Source organism: Mesocricetus auratus, unplaced genomic scaffold (assembly GCF_017639785.1).
Source record: "Mesocricetus auratus isolate SY011 unplaced genomic scaffold, BCM_Maur_2.0 Super-Scaffold_100009, whole genome shotgun sequence".
Classification (NCBI taxonomy): Eukaryota; Metazoa; Chordata; class Mammalia; order Rodentia; family Cricetidae; genus Mesocricetus; species Mesocricetus auratus.
Genome location: NW_024429193.1, coordinates 3,019,123 through 3,041,780, shown reverse-complemented (window position 1 = coordinate 3,041,780; position 22,658 = coordinate 3,019,123). Strand labels below are relative to the sequence as shown.

General features: G+C 41.1%; 2 long non-coding RNA genes across 4 annotated transcripts in view; one reads left to right on the top strand and one right to left on the bottom strand.

The window, feature by feature from the left end:
- Positions 1–16,154, bottom strand: part of LOC110343432 — a 134,262-nt gene extending 118,108 nt beyond the window's left edge. For 2 of the 3 annotated variants that reach the window (XR_002385702.2, XR_002385701.2), the window contains exon 1: positions 13,944–16,154. This is a non-coding gene — a long non-coding RNA (uncharacterized LOC110343432). The remainder of the gene's footprint in view (positions 1–13,943) is intronic. The other variant, XR_002385704.2, reaches the window with a different exon arrangement.
- A 1,745-nt stretch (positions 16,155–17,899) lies between these two features.
- LOC110339789 lies at positions 17,900–21,995 on the top strand. The gene is made up of 2 exons (XR_002381771.1): positions 17,900–18,073; positions 21,499–21,995. It is a non-coding gene; the product is annotated as an uncharacterized LOC110339789 (long non-coding RNA).
- The last annotated feature ends 663 nt before the right edge of the window (positions 21,996–22,658 follow it).

Here is a 22,658-nt window from a genome sequence, read left to right as displayed (position 1 = left end):
AGATCTTCTTGGTGAGTAAGTGTGGCACCAGTTCCAATAATTTTCTCTATCTCCAATAATTTCTGTTCTTCCCCTCTGTGGGTGTAGTGATTTGAATGAGAAACGTCTCCCACAGGCTCATATTTGTAAAAAAAAATGGTCCCCAGTTGTTGATGCAGGGAGACCCCCAAAGAGTGGCAGTTTCCTCCCAGATCCCAGATTGGGCACAGACCACACCCAAACACGTTTTCACAGAGTGATCCTGTATTAATCAGGGAAGAAAAGTTAAAGTGGCTGCTTTCTGACTTAGGCAGAAAACATCAGCAAATGGCTTTGCAGGTAGAATCTTTTAGAGAAGGAAAAGGTGAGGTCTTTGTTAGAGCAGACTAGGATGCTGTGGTGGCAGAGGTGATAGGGGGCAAGGGAAAGAAAGGGTCAAGGGGCATTTGTCCCAGAGAAACAAAGGCCTGCCTCTAGATAGAGGGGAGACAGACATGGCACTTGGGCACACGGTGGCTTATAAAGGTAAAGGGGAAACCCTGTGTTAGGATGAAGTGTTTAACTTTAGTTGGGCATGTTAATTTAGGCAAGTCAAAGGGGGCTTCTGATTGCTGGGCTTTAATACTTCAGTAGTTGGACCTTGGCAGTCAACCTCGTGGGGAAGAAGTGGTCATAAAGAGGAACAGGCATTGGTGGCTGGCTTTAGGAATGTAATCTAAGGGTTTTTAGCAGGGGGGCATGCGGAGAAGGGCAAGTCCCGCCAGATTCATGTGCTGTGGTGAGCTAGTAGCCCCTCAGTGGTGCTTTGTGTGGGAAGGTTATGGAATCTTTAGTTGGAGAGTGAGGATGTACATCACCATCACTTTGAAGTGATCCGGCACATTCTCTCTCTCTCTCTCTCTCTCTCTCTCTCTCTCTCTCTCTCTCTCTCTCTCTCTCTCTCTCTCTCTCTCTCTCTCCCTCCCTCCCACGTCCCTCCCTTCCTTCCCCTTCTCTCTCTTCATCCTGCTTGTGGCTAAAAGTGTGTTTCCAGCTTCTGCTGCCATGCATCTTCCTTTCCCTATTTCTTGTTCTACCTTCCTTGCCAGGATGGATTCTAGCCCCTGGGATTGTAAAACAAGACAAAACAAAACCAAACCAAACAATCAAAAAAAAACCCAACCAACCAACAAACAAACAAACTAACTAAAAACATGATTAATAGCTTTTGTGAGGCCAGGTATCGGAACTGGCTTAAGGAATCCAAGCTGACTCTAATTCCAAGACTAGGGTATAGACTGATAATAAAAAAAGCTCATTCATTGAAACCAATAATCTCATATCCGTTAGGTAGGCACATGTGAGACAGTTGCTGGGCTGGGCACATTTGCTTTTTGTCTTCACTGCTGGTGATTTTCCTTGGCTGATTTACTTCTTTTTCATGTTAGTGAGTAGCTGTAACTTATATAACTACATATTAGGCAGGAATCGCCACCAAGAAAACCCATTCCCTATTTGGTATTGGTGTTTTTAAAAGGCAGTTTCCTATTAAATTTTCTATATAGATTTTAATTCATATATAAAAGAAAAAAGTCAATGCCAACATTCTTGAGAGGTATAATTTTTAAGCCAGGAAAAACTGCACAGGACTTGAAACATGAGCATATGTGGTGAATCCTTCTGCAAACACCTGTTAAGAAACAGCAGGATTTTTAACCTCACTTTAATTATTTCATTGATTTAACAGTGGTTTCTCCAGTTCTATGCAGTGGCTCCTGCGTTGATGTCTCAACCCTCACAGTGAGTACACACGCCAGGGAGGGAAAAAAATAACAGGAAATAACAAGATATTTATGATGGTTTGCCATGTGAGACCTTGGGATTCTTCATCTGCTTTATCCCTCACCTTTTTACTCTCTTTCCCAGCTTTTATCACCGTATCCCAACTCCTCATCTCCACAAGCAACAAGAACATCCCATGCTGTCCCTAGTCACTGCTCCCATTCTTGGCTTGTCCCATGCCTGCTTTCTCTGTTGAATCCCTGTCTCATTGCTGTATTTCTAAGGGACCACAACATGTCAATGAGAGGTGTGGTAGTTTCTTGTACTTTTGTGATGGATAACAGTCAATCGACACAGGCAATTGGCAGTCGACTTTGCAGTGTGTGTATATGTGTGTGTGTGTGTGTGTGTGTGTGTGTGTGTATACGTGTGTGCACGTGTGTATAAGAATTTTCCAACAACAAGCCTAATCAGAGGTTGTTGAGGTATGAAAAAAATTACGTATGCAAACGTGGTAGAAGATAAGGGTCACCTCTATTGGCCATATGGCTCCAGCCACTTGTCATGAGTCTTAGTTGTCTACTGAGCCTTAGTGGGTCATGTGACATCCCTGTCTATCTTCTCTGCTATTGTACGTGTTATCCTGAGGCCAGCAAATTCTCTTTGTTTACTCAGCCTATCTGTACCTCCCACCCCTTTCCACACCCCATCCGCTAGGCTGCCAACATACTCTATTTTTGTGTTTTTATTATTAACTTTTTTCTTCCACCTCTGGCCTTTCTCTTTTTTTTTCTATATTTATAATCAGGAAAAAATAAGTATCATTTCAAAATAACTAGTTTAAAATGCAGTATTTGTCAATAAATCTAACTGTGTTCTATATCCTATATTCTGTTATCTTCCTCAGTTCACATATGTAGAGTGTAGCCTTCCCCACCATCCTCCTGGGACCTGCCACAGTTGCAGTCCCCAAATAACACACAAGATACTGTATTAATTAGGAAGCTGTTGTCTATTTGCTTGGTTTCTTAGGGCTATCTCTGACTTAAGTATTTAATCCATAATTGTTAATCTAAGTATTTCTCTTACCGGAGAAAGGGTCTGGACCTCTTACTTCTATGGCAGCTACCTGATGTCTGCCTGTGTCTCTTTCCCAGAATCTTCCTCAACTCCTAATCCCACCTATCTTGCTTCCCTATTGGTCAACAGTGCTTTATTGACATATACACAGGACTTCCCCATCATCTCCTCTTCAAGTAAGAACATAGTTACAATATTTTGTTCATTAACATTTAGTACGATTTAAAGAAAATATCATATATCTTATCTTTGGGAGTCTAAAGTCATGAACTATGACTATGAACTATGTCCCCCAGAAACAGTAAGCAAGCCTCAATCAAATTCTTCTTTTATTAAGATGATTGTTCATGGTATTTTATCACAGCAGTAGAACAGCAACTGAGATGAGCATCTTTGTTTTTTACCCTGATACGTTCATGGGATTATCTCATGATGAAGTTTCGTAAGAGAACCAAGACCAGGAGCAGGTAATTCAACAAAATACACTTTGTATGAAAAAAACCAAAAATACTGAAACACTGGCAAATCGTTCAGTAGAAAGGTCACATCTGATGGAAAGGCTCAACATCATTAAGGAAATTGTTGTAGGGGTATCTCTAAGTAATTTTGTTTTTGAGTGTCACTTGTGATTATTTCAACCAATTATGAATTGAGTCAGCATAGTTTCATTTGAAGAATAAAAGACAAGATTACAGGCTATTGAAGGCACCCATAGTACTGAAAACAAAACTCACTATTTTCCTCAATTTTAGAAACGTCCAGCCTTTCTAATTGTAATAGAAGGTTCATGGGCATAAAATAATACCACTTATTCCCTGAAATGTCTGTGGGATTAGAGGTAGATACTTCAATCATCAGCTGATTATACACTGAGATAAAATTAACTCCTATTGATGAGTACCTATTGTTTATTCCCAGTCTAAACCCAACAATGTGAAGCACTGCTTGTTAGCTGTTTGCTCTGGAAATACCTAGATGAAAAATACCATTAATTTCTTGCTTTCCTTGTTAACGTCCCACTTACTAGACTTCACACTCATACCATTTTCACTGAAGATTGAGAAAGCAGATTGGCATAAAAGGTCTCAAACTATTTGCTTCCTTTAGAATTTAACTTTGAATCATTCTACATGCAAAAAAAGTGTGTGTGTGTGTGTGTGTGTATGTGTGTAGTGATACTAGAATGCCGATATTATGTGATACTTTGAGTTGTTAAGCTAGTATGTAACACCAAACATGTCTGATACTTCCCTGCTAGAGAATCATTTCAAAGTACAATAACAAACTGATACAAATAGAAGAATCAGAAAAGAATTACCACACAGAAAAATGTGGCCTGTAGAAATGTTTCTCTATGTCATAGGGTAGTTTTCTTAAAAATCCTTCATCATGTTCTAATGGTTAAACTATTCCAGATGCTCTGGGACATCCCAGAAGAGTCAATGCTTCCATTGGGTTCTCTCTTATTTGTAAATCACGATAAATAAATGTTTCAGACTTGTAACTAATCGGAGTTTTACTTGTGTTCTGTAATAATACCTGACCTTTTTTTTTTAGCTAATTACTAGTTTTCTAGCACTGGAGGTTTAGCCTTCGGCACTGGATAGACTACTTGGCAGTGAGAGTCTCCAAGGGGTTAGACAAGAGGCATCAACCAAAGATAGGACTGGAAACTAGACAAGATCTACAGTCCCATACCCTTAGCACAACCTAGCTATCCCATACTTACTAAGGAGACCCAGCTGAGGAACCAAACATTAAACAAGGAGCCTTTGGGGATTATGTCACCTCCGAACCCTGTCTCTCATGACACATGCATGCATTAATTCTTGCATTCCTCACAGCTCTTTGTAAGAACATTCCCCTCTTGCAATGTAGCTTACACCATGTTCTAATTTTATTCTTTGGGACATTTTCCTCTTAGCAAAGTAAATAAAAGGTTTTGAAATAGCTTTCCTTCCATCAGTTTACTTTGTTTTTAGTATATCTCCCTACACACCAATGAAATACATCCGTAGTTCCTGATTTGTAAAGCCCAGAAACAGGAAGCCTAAATATGAGTAGTGACCTTTTAGTCAGGTATAGATATTCTTCTCTGAAAAGAGTTGGAAAAGGCAAAACCAGCTTAGATCATAAATATCTTGTTTGCCAATCATCAATCGGTGTTCTAAAATGTTCTTCAAATGAGAAAGTATTAATTTGTTCTTTACAGGGTGCAAGATATAATGAATGTAAACACCCATTTGAGGTGAGGCATGCTTCAAACTCAAATTACATCATTATTTTAGCATTCAGCCATACATCCCTTCAGCCACTATCCTAAAAATATCAACCTTGGTACCTTTTCTAGGCCAATCTTAATCCTAGCATCTGAGGATAAGAATGTAGATAGGAAATGAACCTGCATCAAAGGTATGTTTACACCACTGGAATAAATATAAACAGAGCAAACACTGCCTGATAATTGACTGTGTTCAGGATGGAGTACACGCCACATTGGGGGGAGAGGATAACCATCCAAGGTCAGAGTACAATTACATATGTGTGTGAAAATGTCAGTGAATCCAATTACCATATAATCTAGCAAGATCATTAATTAAAAAGTTTCAATCATATTGGAAAAACAGTTTGTTACTGTTTTTATGCAGTCAAGCAAGTTCACTCCCTATCATGCATAACTTTAGAAGGTTCAAAACCTCAACTTACTTTGTGGCTTCAGTGTGTATCCAACCATTCAGATGTGTTCAGAGAAGGCACAATTAAGTGAAATAGAACCCGGGTCCTCTTAGCATTTGGTGATTAAGAAACAGGGATTGGGAGGAATGCACCCTGGGAAGATGCATCAGAATGAGGTGTGGCCTTGCACTCCAAGCTTGGAGCCAGCATTCCAGCAGAGAGGTCATGACACAAGGCCATCACTGTTCCTCCTCTTTCAGGATTGGGTAACAACTTTTTCCAATCATTTAATCTGTCCTTTATAACCTTACATAAACAATCAGAAATGGTATTTATATACCAACGAATGTTATATTCACTTTGTTTTTGAACACCCCAATAGTTTAAAACCAGTAATGATCCACTTGGGAAAACAATCTGAAAATCATTCATATTGGAAAAAGGAGTTTTATATTTCAAACAAAGGGCCAATCAACAAACTCAGAATGAACTGTTCGTTGAATAGGAAACTGCTTTCCACAGAGATACCCAGTAGAATTCTGATGTACACAAGCAAAACTGTGGAAGAGAAAGCCCCACAGACACAAACAGGGCTATCTACATTGGAGAGCATGACTGATTTATCCTACGGTAGTTAAAACAGTGGGTTGCCATGTAGCTTTTTACATATGTTTTTCCCCATTCAAAGTTTATATAAAATTGTATTATCCGGGATAAAATATAAAAACTTAATGTCAAGAGTCATATTGTAGAAAAGAAATTAATTCATGTACATTACCAAATGGAAGTCCTGAATGCGTAGCTCCTTTCTGGAAAAGGTTATTTGTAATGACCAAATTCGTCACTGTTTGGAGTCTTGGAAAGGTCACGGGGAGAAGGTTCTCACTTGTTTTAAATAAAATTCTATATTTTTAAAAATAAATATGCCTTTCTTCCATTTCATAGAAATATCAACGCTGTTTGCCCTATAATTCACTTTTTGAGCCTCTGACATTTACCCAGCTGACTGTCTTTGGAGAACAATCTCTTGACTGAGAAGGCTTTCGGTAAGAAAACTGTCCATTACAAATTACTGCTTGATGCATCCTAAAAGTGCAGCCATCTCCAGATTTAAAGACCAACCTTGTTAAGTACACTACAGCCTCTCCCTCTCCCTGACGTCCACACAGTGTCTCTATGCCATTGCCGATATACTTGTCTGACAAAGCTATGGCCAGGAAAGGAAAATGTCTTAATTAAATAATAATGCCAGCCTAAAGCTACCACTGCAGTGCATTTCCAAGTCTGATGATCGTTACACCTGACCTGAAACATTTAGAGGTTCTTAGAGTTTTGCACACACCTTATACTGTCTCACTGAGACTTTACTGAGCAATTAAGATATTGATTTAGGACCATGCGGTGCGCACAGATAAACACACAGCTTGGATTGGATCTGGAGAAGAAGCCACAGCACAGGCATGAATGCATCAGAGTTAAATACCCGTCTTGCACTTCCCCTGAACACAATTTAGTGCTTACAGTATCACCACAAACTGTAGCCTGTAAATATTTTGTAAAAATTACTCGAGATGGTGTCTCCAGAGGTATGAAAGCCACTGGGACGGGAGCTTATTGCCCTGGAGAGACGGCTTTCCCCTTGTAGTGGGCAGCATGGTGACACACATTATTTATGGGTGCTGAGTGGCACATGGATGACGCTTGCACACTTAGCCTCAAGTGCATTCCCAGCATTTCAAAACAGTGTAAGTCTGGGCTACCAAGGTACTTTCAGAAATTACTGGATATGCTACAACCTTTGCTACAAAAATAAATTTTACCTTTCAGTAAAAATGTCAGTGTTAGACAGAAAATAAGAATGAAATGTCTTTACCTTTCCATTCACACAGCAACCATCTCCATACAAAACAATCAAATTCCCCTGGTTATGCCTCAAGATGAGTTTAAAGAGCCTTTTTGACTTAATTGCATAAGAATTTGCATCTTAAACACACATCTTTTTAACTTTCATGTTTAATCTTAGGATAAAATAAAATATGGTTCCATCACACTTTATTTTCTTGTGGCTTACAAACATGCACACATGTTAGTACATATGCTTTATTGGCATATGTATATATGATATATAAATATATGATAAACACTTATGTTGCACATATATAAGCACCAATGAGTGCTGAAATGGTCACTTCTTAGTGGTTAAGTTTTCTTCATCCAGTAAATACATTGAAATCATTATGTTTAGAAAAATGTATATTCAATTCCAACTGTTTTGTCTCACCATAGGAAATAAGAGTGTCATCTCAAGTATAATACACAAATCAGGGTTGATATTCTGTTCTTGGTTTTGCATACTGCTTGGCATCAGACCCAGGTATTGTACATGCTAGAAAAAGCACTCAAACAGAGAAAGACAACCCAGATCTTTCCTAACCAGAACTATTTTCTAACAGTTGTAGGCACTTGCCATCTACCACACTCAATCTAAAACTCCTAGAATACCAGGTAAAATACTACGAGTCATAATTCCATTTAATCCAACATTTCTAACTTCTTGGATGTTATTATTCAGTAGAGCCAAGTGATAAACTAACATACAAATACCATGTGAGAAATTATATATTAGTGTTAAAGTTACCATACTAGAGAGCCTGTCATGAAGGTGAAAGGGAGTTAGTAGTGAGTAGGATTCCTGGACTGGAGGACAGGCTCGGTTTGCCAAAACCTTGTCATTTAAGAGCGAGGACTGGATGAAACAGAGGCAAACCCACAGCTGGGCACTGAACTGAACCCCTGGAACCCAGTGACACCCACAGCTGGGCACTGAACTGAACCCCTGGAACCCAGTGACAGAGAGAGAGGAGTGATGAACAAATGGGCTAAGAATGGGCTGGCGAAACCAGCAGAGACAGCTGATCTGAATGAGGGGGCGCTCTTGGACCCCAGACCGATGGCTGGGAGGCCAGCATGGGAGTGATGCAGAACCCCTGAGTGTCAGTAGGCCTGAGCAGCCTATGGGGCCCTGGAAAGTAGATCAGTGTTTATCCCTGGCATACAAATGGACTTTGTGTGCCCATAACACAAAGAGGGATGCTCTCTCGGCCTGGATTTTGGGGGCAGGCCTGGACCCTGACTGAGCGAAATGACAGATTCTGGATATCCCCTATGTGGAGGGAAGTGGGGATAGGATGGGAAGCTGGGGGGGGATAATGGGGGGCGTAGGAGGAGGGGAGGGAGAGGGAACTGGGACTGACATGTGAAGCAAGCTCTTTTCTAAACAAAATGTAATAAAAAATAATGAAAAGAAAAAAGAGGACTGGAGTTCAAATCCTCAACACCCATGCAAATACTAGGCAGGTGGCTATACCTGCCACTAATTCCAGAACATTGGGGTCAGAGAAGGGAATTCCAGATCCATACCTACCCAAGCCATTGAGCTCAAGTGAGACATCTTATATATTGACAGCAATGTAGACAGTAGATTTAATGTCTGCACAGGCTGATGGAGTTGAGGCACACTCCATGCCTAGATCATAGTGATTCCTTTGCAGTTCCCTGATTGGCCTACGGTTGCTCCTTGAGAAAATAAAACTACTAACAGCTCATTTCCAATTAGCTGGTAATTACAGTTGAGCTGTTTTCAAGAGCCATGAAGTACAATAAAATATTTGGACTGTGATTTGAATAACTCAAACTCTCAAAATAAAGGGTTGTCTCTGGAGGTGGTCGCCATACTAATGCGGTTGCAAACTGCCAGCTGAAAGCCAAACGCCCCTTCTCTAGACATAGTTCTGACCTTGCCTTGGAGTCACACCCCTGCAGAGGTGCCCCCCTGCAGTGATCAATGGTCATCTCCTGTCATCCCTTCCTTACTGCTCCCTATCGTCATGACATTTCCCTAGCATGGAGATTGTTCCTGTCAGAATGGAGATTTCAGCACTGCTTATGTGAGCCAAACCATCCGTTCACAGGCATAACATGGAGACTCTTCATCTACCAGGGGCATTTCACAAGCAAGAATAAAACCAAGGAGTCCACGAACAATGCCAGTTTATCAGAAAACACAGTGTCACAAAGTCCCTTGCATTCAGGATCTGCCTAGTCCGTGCAGTTTTTTTTTTCAACTATATGGCCCCAACACCCCTTTGACACGTACTTCAGACACCTTTATTAGAATCATTTTCTATCAGTAGATGAGGAAATTCAGCAAACATCATGTGTTGTAATAATCCTAGCCATTCAAAAAGGAGCAAGGAGGAAAACAACTCAAAATTTGAATGAAAATCCCATGTAAGGAATGATATTTATAGGAGAGATAATTTTCGTAAGGTAATTTTCTCTCATGATAGCACCCGCACCAATTTTCTGAGATAGAAACAAAAGAACACCATTCTCAACACTGTCTCTAGTGTCTATATGTTACACTGTACAAACCATCTGACGCTCACACAATTGAACAAACTGATGGAAAAACTGCTAGAGTTGAGTTGCATAATGAGAGAATTATCTTAAACAAGATACAACATTAGGAAATGACATGTTAGCACATGCCTTCCCCTCTGGAGCATTGTAATTATATCAGTATCCTTCTAGAGGATGCTTGTGGGACAAATCAAATGTCTTCCTCTCTAGTCCAGGACAGGAAATCGATCATGTTAAATAGTCAGGTAGCACTCAGAGAACATTGCCCCCTCTTCCATTGAATTGAAACTTCTTGGAGACACTTGCACATTCCAGATGTGCCCTGGAAGTGGGACCCTATTGTTGTGAAGATAAGACTTCAAACTAGGAATATTTGGTAGATGGGAAAATTGTTCCTGAGTGATGAGTCACCTTCCATGTGCAAAGCAAGCCCCATGTACAATGGTAGCCTTGTAACAGTATATAACCCGGTGTATAGTATGGTAAGACCACCGGGATATCAGATTGTGCTTGTACACTCACTAGTTTTCACAAATAATCAGGCCATCTAGCTGTGTATTTCCTTCCCAGGAATTGTGTCCTTCTTAAATGCCTCATGAGTTTATCTAAGTGACTGGTTGTATCCTCAAATTTGAATCCAAGGTTGCAATTAGCATATAGTTAATATGCTGCACTGTCATCAAAATTAACATGGGACATAGAGGAAAAAGGAAATGAGCTTTATTTTTGGTCTATGGAGTTATCTAAAATCTGTAAGTTGCAAAGCATGGATTATACATGCTTTGCAACCCATTAAACTGTAGTATCACTGCCTCTCATGATCAAGGCGCATGAATTCCAAGACCTCCCTATTGGATGTCTAAAATATCACATAGTTCTAAATCTTAAATGTTTTTTCTAACATTAAAAAATTTTGTACTCATGGTAAAATTTGATTATAAATAAAAACGATAAGAAATTAATGACACAAAAAGTCATAATCACACATTTCTAGAAAAGTTATGTCCTCTGTGTGTGTGTATGTGTGTTTGTTCATATTTCCTGTGATGCTATAAAGTGACACAGTGATGAGTGAAGTGAGTGTTGCAGGCTTCAAGGCATAAGGGTCACATCACTACAAGGACAGTTGCTAAGTGCCCACAGTAGGGTCACATAGAGACTGAAGATGCATGGCTAACTGATGACTTCCATTGCTCGCAGAGGGAACATGACTATACCAGAGGCCTCAACATGCTCACAACTGTGCCCAGTTTCAGCTTAGGAATTGTTTACCTCTAAAATACATTCATTGTTTGGACTATGATCGACTATGGTAACTGAAACCTTGCAAAATAAAGAAAAGGCAAAAGGCATCATTGCAGTCATTAGTAATTTTGAAGATGAGATTCCTACATTATTTGAGTTAGCAACTGTTTCCTATCTCTCATTTCTGTTCATGTCTTACCAAATTTCTTCAAGATGGAGCAATATGTCCATAGCTTCCAGACATGGCAATAGCATTGTATCTATGATGGATAAGTGTTTGAGAGAGGAATCCATTATGATGGGGCTAGTGGGTAATTGCTTCTCAAAGAATAAAGCTTTTCCAGAGGCAGACAATGCAAAAGTACTCTGTAGACAGGGTTGGCAACCAGCTGCTCTGAGTTCTTAAAGAAACTGGGGCATCAGAAATCGGTACCGAGGCAGAGCTGACATTGAACAGACTACAACTCTACTCAGTAGAAGTAACTCTTTTGAAAACTAGCTAGGAATTCAGTCAAGAAATGATGAAACTTGCTCATGGATGGCACGCACGCAGGGTGTTTGGCCCACCAGGAAAAGAGACTAAAATAAAATCTGTGAACGATATACTGTGGTGCATGATTGAAAAGAGTGACAAGGGTAGGGCAAAAGGTTTGTCATAGTGTGTGACTGAAGAGAATTAGTTATCACTAATTATTTTAATGAAGGCTAGAGCAACAGACAGGTCTATCAAGATCACGAGTGGCTGCGCCCTTTGACCGAAGAAACCAAACACTGAAGTTACGAAAGGGGCTGAAAGGCTGAAGATACCAAGTTCTGACAGCCATGTGGGGCTGGTTAGATGCGTTCAGAGACAATAACTCTACAGCAACATGAGGGGCAGTGTTTGCAGTTCCCAATTTGTCTCTAATTACTTAGTATAATTTCATTGATGTTTGTGTTAAAATATTTATTTCAAAATCAATGTGACAATTTTTAAGTGCTTTCTGTAATCCCATCCTGTGATAATGTGTTTTCTTTTAATTAATGGGGATTGGCATTTAGTTTTCTCTAATAAAAAGGCAGTGATGTATTTTCAAGTTTGAATCGGAAGTGGTAATTAATAAAGAGTGCGCAATCTGTGTGTTAGTCATCCTGAAGCAGATAAAATGTGGGACCTTAATGAAAGACTTGCCATAATTTTGGATTTCCTTCCAAAGCAAAAATGCAGTGTTTCTTCCAAATTTCTCCCACCAGTGACTTTAATTAGTGATTAGTGGTTAATGCTTATGGTTTCTAAACTCCTCTAATAATGACAGGTCACAAGCTAATGATAACGTTAAAATGTGTTGAAATACATCATCATTTTAAAACAACTTTTTTATTCATGTTCTTTTTGCCTGCCATCTTTAAGCGGTTGTAGAATATCCTGGGAAAGTGAATGTTCTATTGTTTACAACCATTTCTCTTTGTGTGGAATATGAAAAATATATTTGCCAGCATGACACTCCCAAGACAGAACAAGATTTTCAATTCCCGAGGATCCACAGTTTAATATAGCACAAAATGTAACAGATTAGTCAGTTTGGGTCAGACACAAGTGTACAGCCAACTTTCAGCTGAAACTAGAATAGTCATCCTTAATCAAAGGCACTAATAAATGAGCTGAAGGACAACGCACCATGTTTCTTAATCTAAAAGAAAACAAATTGCCCTGACCTGTTCAAATACCAGATCAAACAGTCTGAAAAGAAGCAAGAACAGAGCAGAATCGAATATAAATGTGTTGTTATTCTAAATTGCAGATTTATTCTATTATTATTTTGTTCCAACTATCGTTCAATCAAAGTGGTGCAGTTCTCAATCAGCCTGCTCCTCTCTCTCGAGTGGGGCTGTCAGCTAGTACAGGAGCGGGAAGGGGAACTTACCACCTACTCATGCCCGTACCATACATCTGTGTCCATTTGCTCTTACATTAGGTTTTGTTTAGATACTGGGATCTATTATACCCTCCCCAAAAATAACGAAGAAGCAAAAAGTTATAAGATTATTGAAAAGAAACAGTTATTCATCAGAAAATCGACGTGTGAACACTGGCAATATCTGCCCACGCTTAAGGCATTTTCCTACATCTCCGTGGGAAAAGAGTTTGGAGATTCAAAGCTGCAGGTTTAGCTCAGGGAGAAGCAAGACAGAGGTGAGCAGAGTTTGTGGAGACCCCTGGGTGTAGCCGAGGACATCCGAGGAAAAGAATGTGAAGTAAGAGAGAGATTTGTGTTGAGAACTGGGGAGATTGACAGTTACCTAGCTACAAACAGTTTCAAGTATTGGGTGATGCTGATTCCCCAGCTTTAAAGGGGGGAAAAGAACGGAAGCCACAGCTGGGGGACACACGCTATGCATAACTCAGCTTCTGTTTGCAAAATTGCTTCTCGTTTGCGTCCCGTTGTTTAAATAAATGCGAAAACTCTTAGGATCTCTGAGGAGAAAGGGACTAGCCTACTTGCAGGAAAAAGGTCACTCGTCGGAAAACGGCAAGGAACTTACGAACACAGGGACAGGCTAGCTAACACACAAACCGCATCAAGGAAATGCCGTGCTGGAAACTCAGAAGGCTTTCTTTGCTGTCTTTCGTTTTCATTAAGTAGAGCAGGAGGCAGAGGTAAGGTTGGTGTTTACTTGGGCAAACTCCAGTTTACAGAAGAGACAAAGGCACAGAGAGAGGTGACTAGCACTGAGAGGGCCAGGGAATCCCAGCTCCTGCCAGGGGAACACACAGCTCCAACGCCACAGGGGTCACTTACCGAGCTTCAAGACTGTAAGGGCCGTCTTCAGTGTGCAATGCCAGGGCTGTAGTACGGCCTGAAGGAGCTGCTCCAGGTGGGAGATCTCTGACTAAAGGGGGCCTCCGGGTGGTGTTCTGCTTTAGAGTAAACACATAGCACCTGGGTCGTCTCCAGAACAGACGTGGGGAAGCACAGTGAAGGGGCCGATTCCCTGGCCTTTTGCACAAGCTAGAACATAAATGCAAACACCTTGCTGCAGAATCTTCCTTGGAGAAAAAGGACAAAGCTTCCAGGCCTCTGTGCCGGATTGCCAAGGACTACCTGGAGGTCTTTCAAAGGAGGGTCCCAGTGACCGTAGAGCTGTCGACACTGCTGCAGTCAGCAACACTAATTACGCAGGCCTTCAACAAAGACGCCAGCATTTTGGGTGTTGCCAAAAGGAGAGCCGCATAGACGTCTAGAGATAAAAATAGGAAACGTTATCCTTAATGAAATCACACGCAGTGGGCTCGATGTTACAAACAACTGATTTCCAAGCAGAAGCCTGGGATTGTTGAGTCAACCTAAGCCTGGAGAGCAGCGGTCTGCTAGTTGGTGTTCAATTCCATTTCTTTTCATGTCAAAAGGACACTGGGAGAGGCAAAGTGTTGAGCAGTAATTCCAAGGACCTCTAGATTTAGTCCTTAATCTGGATGTGAAGAGAGAGGGAATGAGATTCAAATTGCAAATCCTATCAGGAATCTTTGCTACTTCTGCTTTCTGCGGCAGAGGCATCTGGGAGAAGACATTGAAATCAAGATTAAAATGAGTCCTTAATAATCCTGAGTTGACCACTTCCGACAGGTCACAGAAGATGAATTGGGAAACATAAACTGTTCTCTTTTATCTTGCATACTCGAAGAACACCGTTTTATCTCAGGTTTCTGGGGACCTTGGAGGTCAAAACTCTGCTCATATCAGCGATAATGGAAGACAGACCTTGCTCACCTCATTAACTTTCGTCAGAGGTAGGCTCCTGTTAAATGGGCATTTAAATTGACCATAGTTTTTTTTCTTGTCTATAAATTTAAACTATTTGTTTTTATAATTATTGTGCTATCAACGGAGGAAATATTACGATATAAACTAAACTATAGAACTCTACATTCTGTAGTACTTTTGAAATGCCGCAATAAACATCCAAACAGACAAACTTGATGTTTCATGTTGTTTGGGATCTGTGTCTGATTGCTCTTGGTGCGTGGGAAAGAAGCCTTTCTTGGAATTAAAAATCCATGCAGCATTTGCATCATCAGACCTACTTTCGAGGACCATTAACTTATAAAAGAAAGAAGAGTTTCGTTCCAACAGTGCTCAGGGGCATACTGAAGTGTGAGTGAAGATCCTTGAAATGTCAATACTATTTTTCTAACCACTGGCTAGTGTTACAGTTGGTGCCTGGGAATGTATGAACTCCCTCAGCCTATCTTTAAAATTCAACTCAATCCTCCTAAGATATCCAACAGTTTGCACATCTTATGAGTTCATTTTGACTTTATTTATTCAGTTCAGTTTCACTATATCCTACAGTAAGAAAAAAAAAGTAATCCATTTAACAAAATTGAGTTTAAAAACTCCACTCTTCTGAAATTGCTTGTAAAATGCCAGCTTTGAAATTATCATTCCAGATGAAGAAACACTCGTGGCAGTCTTAATTTAATAATTATGTGAACAAAGCCAATTAAAAGAGTGTTTGAAATCATTTTTATTGCTTTGCATAGCACACGCGCGCGCACGCACACACACACATACACACACACACACACACAAATAACTGTAGTGTATTGATAATCAGGACTAGATCCAGCTATTTGGACATAATGTGAGTTCATTCCCCAAGCCTCCTGGTCTTAGAAATCCATCCCAAAAAGCCAAGGTGGCCTGAAAGCTGCTGCACTCCTGAGAGTGGCCTGAAGAAATGGGGATGACACCAAAACGTGACAAAGAGCCTCCTTGCCCTGGGTTAGCAGTAGGGGGGAAAAAGAAGGAAATGGATTCATCTTACAGCCTCATCAGACCCTGACTAGGTATCTCTGAGAGGCACGAGTAGAGAAACAGTACAACCTCATTAACAATGTCACCAACAAAAAAAAATTCCAAAAATGATTAACAAGCCGAACTCATTTTCCCGCTGGGCATGTTCACATTTGAGTGGGCCAATCACAGAGGGATTGTTCATATCTCCGGCATATGGGAGTTGCTGTCAGAGGAAAGCAATTACCACACTACACTCTTCCAAAGCTGCTTTGGGCTACAGAAACAGCATTAGTTGATGGAGAAAGAGGCATTAAAATATAAACACACCGAGACTTCTTTGAAAATGTATTTGGTTTTAAAACAAAATGTTGAGAAGTATTATCTGCTTTGCATTTTAAATATTCCAAGAGAAAACAGTCATTTAAAATGTCATGAACATGAGAAGTTTCTTCCTTTAAAATATTTGTCAATTATTTCAACATTTTGTTCTATCTTGTGTCTAGACTTGAATTTCATAGGTAAAACTCAGAAGTCATTTGAATGACATTTTTTTCTTATCAGAGAGAGGGGATTTGAAGCAGAGAAATGGCTTGGTGTTTCAAATTAGGGCAGATAACTTCCTTTCTTTTTTTTTCTTTTAAAAATTGTGTGATGGTGTAGGTGGATGCACGTATGGGGTTCAGAGGATAACATCTGAGAGTCAGTGCTCTCCTTCTTCTATGTAAGGTGCTGGGACCAAACTCAGGTCCTCAGGCTTGATAAAAAGTACATTCCACAATGGGCCATCTCACCTTCTGAACAAGCTTTTTTCTGCAATGCTGAAAGGTTAAGGTTATTAGAACACACGTGAATAATGACAGCTATTTATCTGCCAGGTTCGTATTATTCATTCTCTATATTACACCTGTGTTATTAAGTCTTAGATGTGTAAATACAATGATTTATTACACAGTGTGTCAGGAGAATAATGCTTGAATGAAAATACAGCTTTGTCCTGCAGTAGGATGAGTGTCCCCTGTGTTAGTATTCAGGCATGTGTACTGGCTTGACCTTGGGGTTCTGACAGGATACGCCCTCAGCTGAAACCACTGAGAGCACCACCTGTGCACATTCTCTCTCTGTCTCTCTCTCTCTCTGTCTCTCTCTCTTTCTCTCTTTCTCTCTCTCTCTCTCTCTCTCTCTCTCTCTCTCTCTCTCTCCCTCCCTCCCTCCCTCTCTCTCTCTCCTCCTGCTCCTATCCCCAGAGGATGGTCTCCCTTCTTCCATTCCCCCTTTCCCATTCACTTTTCCCCAATTAAAAAAAAACTGTCCACCCAAGCTAACATATGACATCTTTCTCTTGAGCACCACTATTTAAAATTATAACACCCTAACCCTATAGAACCACATATAATGATCCAGAGAAGGCCAGCTGGAGAGAAGGTCTCATGATGGGGAAGTCCTGTGTATATGTCAATAAAGCATTGTTGGCAGATAGGGAAACAAGATAGGTCGGACTAGGAGTCGAGGAGGATTCTGGGAAAGAGAAACACAGGGAGTCATGATGCAGCCGCCATAGGAATAAGAGGTCTGGACCCTTTTCTCCGGTAAGAGAAATACTTATATTTACAATTATGGGGTAAATACTTAAGTCAGAGCTAGCCAGTAAGAAACAAGCAAGGCCAACAGCTTCATAATTAATATAGCCTCCTGTGTGTTCATTTAGGACTGATGCTGCTCTGGAACCAGGCTGGCGGGAAGGCTTCATTCTACAGTCTCAGAACATTTAGGGCTTCTACGCAGATTTGTGTGATGAGCACATCCATTACATGTCTGTTGGGATGTTCATCTGGGGGTTCAGCCCAGTGCAGCTCAAATGAACTTTTGATAACTGTGATTGTAGAGTGTGTGTGTGTGTGTGTGTGTGTGTGTGTGTGTGTGTGCAGTGTCCACCATTATCCCCCCAAACAATATGGCGTAACAGCTCTGTGTTTAGCCTCAACAACCGTGTACTGTTGTACACAGCTTAGCTGTGACTTTGTGTGCACAGGAAGATGCCCAGGGGCGACAGGAAAACTTGGGAATAATTTTCCACAGACACAAAGGGAAGCTGATGAACAGCTGTGTTGGGGAACACTCATTTCTCGGGACAGGTGAGCAAGATTGTCCACTGGTCATTTCTCTGGAAAGTGCTGACTGCTCTGTGGGATGCTGCTGTAGGCTTTTAGGATACACAAGCAGAGCCCTTTACTTTAGGAACCTGGGGGAGTGCTGGTAATTTAGGGGCAAACACGTCTATCGAGCAGAACGGTGAGAATGAAACCGGGGAGGGCTCAACGAACCTGTTTCCGGTTTGCAATCATGTTTGGTGCCTGAGACAGCTCCTGTTATAAAGAGGAGAAACAACACGTGTGTGCCCATCACGATGGTTTTGACAAATCTGCTTAGGAAAATCACGAGACCGTTGTTTACAAACAGAGACAGTTTGTAGAATATGTTGAGTGTCCACAAAGGCAAAAGCGACCGGTGAACAAAGATGAAGGAAAGTAGTAAATTAAAAGCATGTATGGAGCAGGAAAAAAAAAGTCAATGGGGGGGAGCGTAGAAGGCTAGGGGCAAATGGGATTGGCACAGCAAGGTCAGTGGGAGGAGCTCCATCGGGCACCCTTGCACAGATGAGCTAAGTGGAACAGAAGTCTAACGGGAGAGGAAAATGGTGTGCTCCAAGGACCACAGGTGCTGGCTGGCGGGTAGAAACTATGACAGAGGCTTGTCTCACAGGACATGACCAGGCAAAGAAGAAATCAGGGCACCGTTCACCACGGAGGAATTACGAGGAAGCCACGTGTTCTCAGACATGAAAGTGGAGACAGAGACAGAAGAGACACTCCGTGAAGTTTGCACCCGACACGTGCCGGCCAATAAGAAAAATGAGTGGGAAGAGATCAGAGTATCAGTTCGCACTTGCCTTAGTGTGTGAAAGCCTCTTGCCTCCGCCAGCTTTCTACTGCCGTAACCAAACCCCAGAGGAGGAAATCAGCTCGCAGAGTAGAAAGCTGTGTTTTCTTTTATTTTAACTCATGATTTCAGAGGGGACTGGTCCATGATGGCTGGTCCCTGGTGACTTTGGACCCAAGGTCAGGTGTAGCAGTTCTTGGCCCAGGAATGTGGTGAAAGAAACCAACCAACCAACAACCAAGAAGCAAAGAGAATGAAGGGGCCATGAACCCAGAGTCTCCTTGTAGGACACTCTGTCTCCCTGGCACCCTTTCCATTACTCTCAATGAATTTTGATGGGTGTAACCCATGTACCAGGAGTGAAAGGAAGGCGGTTTGATGGGGCGGAATCGTAGTCACAGTGAGGATGCTGTGATTTTTTTCCCCTTTGGGATAAGGTTACACTAAACCTATTCAGATCACCGTGTGGAGTAGAGATTTACTTTGGGTGGATCTGAACAAGTTTTTTTTGAATCGGTATACAAAGAATAAGTAAGGCTTGAAGAGTGTTTGGTGAGAAGCGGAAGTGAGGTTAGTGGAGGAGGTGATAAGAGCAGAGGAGCCAACGATTGGCTGGTGTTGCGGGATCTGGTATGGGGGACAGACAAAAGGAATAAACCAGGGGGAAACTCGAAGTACCGGCTCCGAATGTGACTCACCTGGGGTGTCAAGGACCCAAATGCGTGGTGTGAGGATTACAGAGCATTCGATGCAACCTAGAGTCATTTTCACTGCCTTGTTTTTTAAACGCCTGCCACTGAGTCCCAGAAGAGCTGAGCTCAGCAATACATATGAAATCTTCATGGTTCTCAGGAATGCTTCCTGAAGTTAGGTTGCAGATGACCCATGCCACGATTGTCTGGAATTACTTTGATATCCCTGGGGCCAGGCTGCCTGCTAGGTCTGACTTCATCATGCTAGTACCAGCGCAGTGCTAACATGCTGAAGTGTGATAATTCCTGACAGATGATGGATGAAGGATGTGTCACTCAGGGCACTGGGGAATGACTGCTGGGAGGGTTTTGGATGGTAAGGATACTAACAAAAATATTCAGACCTCTAGGGAGGTTCAGAAGGAACTATGAGGAAAAAAAATCCCCCAACAACAAGAAACATTATCAGAGAAACCTGGGTTAGGCTGCTTCAAATTTACAGGCTCCTAATTAAAGTTTATAAAACACTCTGAATATTTGCTTTTCCACTCAATTGTAATGCCGTGAGATTCACAGATTGGCTACTTAGCCCCCAAGTCTAAATGATGTGGCATAGGGGAAACATATTCTTTTTATGTTTACACTGCCTTTGCTTGTTTGTTTGACAAAGGAGTGCAAATGTTTAAGTCTCAGTAACGACAAAATGTGTTATTTATCATAAATGATAAGGAGAATTCAAATGGAGTTCTTCTGACGAAGAAGATACACTTTAAATAAATTTTCTATTAAAGATCTGAAGTACATGTTATTTCCTAACTTTAAATTTTGTTCATTTGTATTATCTAAGCAGTGTGGTTGTTACATATTTATATTTAATTCAACACACATATACATATATAATATGATAGATTATTATAGCATTTGAACACACTGAAAATGCCATACCTCTCTTCTGAAATGGAGCTGTCACTGGCTAATAGTCAATGAAAAGCAGAATCATCTAGTGAGGGTTCTGCACCACTGTTTAGCAGTGATGTAGCCATTCTGAATTGCTTTGCTATAAATGCCCACAATACAGTAAGTGTAGCAGCCTCTCAGGTATAGATGGCATGAATGTGTATAGCCCAAAGCTCTGTATTTTAAGACACACTTTGTAGGATTTGAAGTTTTAAAGAGTAAAAAAAGGCAGCAGAAAAAAAAGATGTAAGATTCAAATACATTTTTTTCTGACAATATATGATCACACCCCTTCTCAGTTTTCATTTGGCTAGTTGGTGCTGTTTTACCTGCTCTCATTTAAAACTCTTACATCTTTCACTCGTCGAAAGCTTGATTTATATCTATCCACATAAGGTAGTAATGTACAATAATGAAACAAATAGAAAAAGGTTATAAAACTATTGCAAAGAACATTCAAGACAGCAAAAGGAAAGGCTTCCCTTGTGGGGAAGGAGTGTTCATGTAACTGATCCAGCCCCTTAGTATTTCATTCAAAAAACTGATTCTTTCCCCTTCAGGTGGCGAGTCACATCTGCATTTAAATAGAAAAACGAATCCCAATTGGGATTTCAGCTCCTGGAATCAACAAGAATGCAATCAGTTATTGGCTGGAGTGTGCCTCAGTATCACACAGTTGAACATAGCTGAGGATGCACACCTACACACATTCATGAGATTAATTCTGTAGATGAAGATTCTAGTACATTTGTTTTTTTATTTCCTCTTGTCGAGATATGCAAGAAAAATGTCAGAAAGTGGCGCTCACCATAAAACTTTCGTCATGCTTCTCTCAGCCAATATTTATACTTAATGATGGCCTTAACGACGACATTTTCATCTATGTGCGTTTTTACGTTCTGATTACATTCATCACCATTGCCTCCCCCTGCCCCCTGTCCCACTTCATTAGTTCTCTTACTTTTTTCCAGAAAACTTCCCTTCTGCTTCATGTATTGTGAGCGTGTGAACCATCCCGTTTCATTGAGCTGCTTACAGGAGCATGTACACCTTTGCCAGTGGCTACACCACTGAAGAAGACGTCCCTCCTCCCCCTTCAGTGTCTATGTACAAATCTTCAGGGAGTGTGTGTGAGTCTTGTGAACCAATATTTCTCCCTAATCAGATGCTGACGATCAGATCATATGCAGACAGCCATGGCTGCTATGAATTCAAGACTTCCGATGCTACGTCATGGCTGATGTCAATGCTCCACACCAACACTCTTCCCCTTGCTCTGTTCCTTACGTTCCTTCTGGTCTTGATTTCATGATGCTCCCTGCACTGTGGGTGTGGGGATACAGATGAGTTATTTATCTCTGCAGAGTCTGCAGTTATTGTCTGTGCCTTGCAAAGTTATAAGTCGCTGTAGTCGCTGCTAATAATAAATGAATGAATGAATAGATAAATAAAAATATCTCTGTCCAAAGCTGAGAGCAGTACTGTTCTACAGGATAAACATAGCCATTTAAAAGGGAATTTGCTAGCCAAACAATGTCTGTTTACCAAAACTACAACAGATTTTTCCAGTTTGTCCATTTGATTTTCCCTGTCATGGACTATCGGTAGAGTTTACAGTACCAAATGTAAATTCCTTCCTGTGGATGGAGACTGGAATCTTGTTAGAAAGCACCTGGTTGTCCCTTTGACGGACTTTCCATTATCTCACCAGTGGGCTCATCCTTCCTGACACATTGGTACTTTACACACTGGTCCATCACTTAGTATCTGTTGATAGTTCTCCATAGCAACTTACGTGTCAACATCTGGTCCCATGAGGACATGACAGCAATGAGGAGGAGACATTATTCAACCCCTCCAGCTTGATCACTATATGTTCTGTAGCCATGTCTCATGGCATCTTCAGGATCCAGGGTCTTGCCAAGCGGCTGTGGCGGGCAATCCAAATGGAAGTGGCATTGGCCTATATTGTTGTGAGATCCTTCATAGCCTCCCTGGCCAGAGCAAGGCACTCTAGCCCTTACAATGGGATTTTGTAGAGAATTGCTAATAATCTCTCTTGAAGGGCCTCACTTAGCCAGAGGCCATTTCTGTCTGCACCACAGAGTACGCTTACCTCCAGTCTCCATCA